Source organism: Gekko japonicus, unplaced genomic scaffold, assembly GCF_001447785.1.
Source record: "Gekko japonicus isolate JY-2015 unplaced genomic scaffold, Gekko_japonicus_V1.1 scaffold15, whole genome shotgun sequence".
Classification (NCBI taxonomy): Eukaryota; Metazoa; Chordata; class Lepidosauria; order Squamata; family Gekkonidae; genus Gekko; species Gekko japonicus.
Window position 1 is genome coordinate 1,685,178 of NW_015165830.1, and position 2,901 is coordinate 1,688,078.

Consider the following 2,901-nt stretch of genomic DNA (forward strand, 5'->3'; position numbering starts at 1 on the left):
CTGAATCCCGATGCTGAAGAAAGGAGGTCACCCACTGCAAGGCAAGCCCCTGTATCCCGGCGTCAACGAGACGGTGGGTTAATACCTCATGGCCAACCATATCGAATGCTGCCGAAAGATCAAGAAGGATCAGCAGCACCAATCCACCTCAATCCAGATGTCTCCAGAGGTCATCCACCAGGACGACCAGCACCATCTCAGTCCCGTGGGCAGGGCAAAAGCCAGAATGGAAGGGATCCAAGACCTGTCAGTTTTAGAAGAAAAGAAGAGATTGGATTTATACCCTGCCCTTCACTACCTGAAGGAGTCTTGGAGCGGCTTACAATCTCCTTTCCCTTCCCCTCCCCACAACAGACACCCTGTGAGGTAGGTAACGCTGAGAGAGCTCTTTCAAGAGCTGCTCATGAGAGACCAGCTCTAAAAGACCTTGTGACTGACCCAGGGTCACACCAGCAGCTGCGTGTAGAGGAGTGGGGAATCAAACCTGGTCCCCCCAGATTAGAGTCCATGCTCCTAACCACTACACCAAACCAGCTCTCACACCAAACTGGCTCTTATTTGCCATTTTATAGACAGGTGAGGGAAGACTGTACTGGTTCAAAAGTTATTCCTAAATGTTGTGTAAGTTGGCTTGGCTACCTTCTTCCATAGTTGCAATAGGGCAGTGCCTCCTGATGCAGGATAGGATAGTCTGTCCATCTATTGCTGACATATTCAGTGTTGGAACCTTGTTGAGATACAGATTTGCAGCTAGCTTCAATATGAAATGAGGGTAAGATTGAAGGCCAAATGACAATACCATACAGTGGAAGTCCTTGTAATCCTAGGCAACCTGAGATAGTGACTGAAATGCCTCTAAGAGATCAAGCATCTGGGTGAAAAACTAGCAACTATAGACTGCACTCTCACCTGGGCGTGCATGTTCATTCCGCAGAGAGAGCTTCACCTTCTCCCTCTCAACTGGTCTTAAGAGGAGGGAAAAAAGTGGGGAGGAAATAGAGGAGGTTTTTGGGGGGGTTTGGAGGTGGGACCAAATATAAGGCAAACTTTCTCTGCAGTTCTGTACATTTCCCCTCAAAGGAACCACTACTTCACCCCTGTCTCCTCACCAGCAGAGGCAGGATTTCTCCACTTGGTCAGGAATACCTCCTGTCCCCATGAAAGAATAATTCTCTTAATTGTAGCATCATACTATGCTTTGAAGGCTCAGCACAGGACAAGCTAAACCCCCCAAACAGAGACGTAATAGGCTCTGTACATTTGTGGCTGCTACATCAAGAATGTCTGGGAGAAAGTGTATGACCTGCCAAAGTCACCTCATATGTCAGCAGAGGATCTGGCTTCAGAGACAACGGACCCCTCTCCTGCGGTTCATTCACCTGTGTGAAGTTGCCAGCTGCCAAATTAATGCAGTGTCAGTTGTTTCCACTGTATCTAGGGATTTTAGGAACTACTTTTAAAAATCTCAGGATTTCGGAGTGTGTTTGGACTTGGGCAAAACCTTCCCTAGTGGTTTTTCTTTTCCTGCTGCTGTACCCACTGGATCAAGGGCATGGCTGGGAACAAATTATGGCTGCTGGTGTATATGTTATAATTCCTAACCTGTAACTGGACAGCACAGGGTGACAGATTCTTGTACTGAGAGAGTACTCAGAGGTGAGACATATAGCTGACTGTTCCATGTCCTACCTAAGGCATCACATAGTAATGAGATACAGATTGGAAGCCTTTATATCATTATTTTCAGACTGGAAAGTTAATTACTGAATTAGCTGCTGGTTAACATTAGCATCCTGCCAACCTAGCAGTTCAAAAGCAAGAAACTGCAAGTGGATAAATAGGTACCACTTCAGTGGGAAGGTAACAGCGTTCTGTGCACCTTGCTGTTTAGTCATGCTGGCCACATGACCACGGAAACATCTTCGGACAGCGCTGGCTCTTCAGCTTTGAAACGGAGATGAGCACCGCAACCCTAGAGTCAGATTCAACTGGCTTTCGAGCAAGGGAACCTTTACCTTCTTACCTTTAACATTAGCATGGGTTAACACTGGGAGTTGGACTTTTACTGCAAAATCCCTCAATGGGGAAAACAAGCTCACTAACCTCAGCCCTCACTTCTGGTCACCACCAGTGTTGAGGGTAAGTGTGGGTTGTGTCTCTTGTTTTCCTAAACAATTCTGCAGCCACTTGTAAACAGTTAAATAAAATCAGCTTCGGCAATGAACCCACAAAAAGGCATGCTGAAATGCAGTGAAGAAAAAAAGATTGATCAGATATTCCCCTCAGAATCAAAACATACTCGCCATAAAAACACAAACACATACACACACCACATAATGGAAACAGATGGCAGACATCGCCCTCCTGACCCATCTGGGGCCAGTAAAGATCTATCCCTGTCCTAGCTTCATTTCCATCTAGCAATTAATCCCCTCTGTATTGGGATCCTGCTCCCCCCCCCCCCCCCCCCTCCACCCTGCCGGTGCACAAACCCTGAACGCAAAACAAATAGAACCCAATTAAGCTGCCTTTTGGGATAATTACTCAAAATCTACCCAGCTGTAACAACACTGAAGTAAAGGGAACAGTATTTGGGTACAGTTGGCTCTGATGATTCCCAAGGCAGATGATTCATTGTAGCCAGCGTTCCCTGCTGCCCTGTTCTTAAGAGGCTCCAAAACATAATGTCACCCAACGCTGCCAGTTTTTCAGTTCTTTACAGTTTGAGAATAAATCCTTCTAGGCATCCTGGGAGGATCATGATGACCAGCCCAAAACATCTGGGAAGGCAGCAGACATTAAAGGACTGTTCCTTGAAAACATCTTTTTGTTTTGTTTATTTATAACATGGATTTCCCTTTTTTTCCCCCTTCTATTAACTGCTGTTTTGACCAGCAGGAA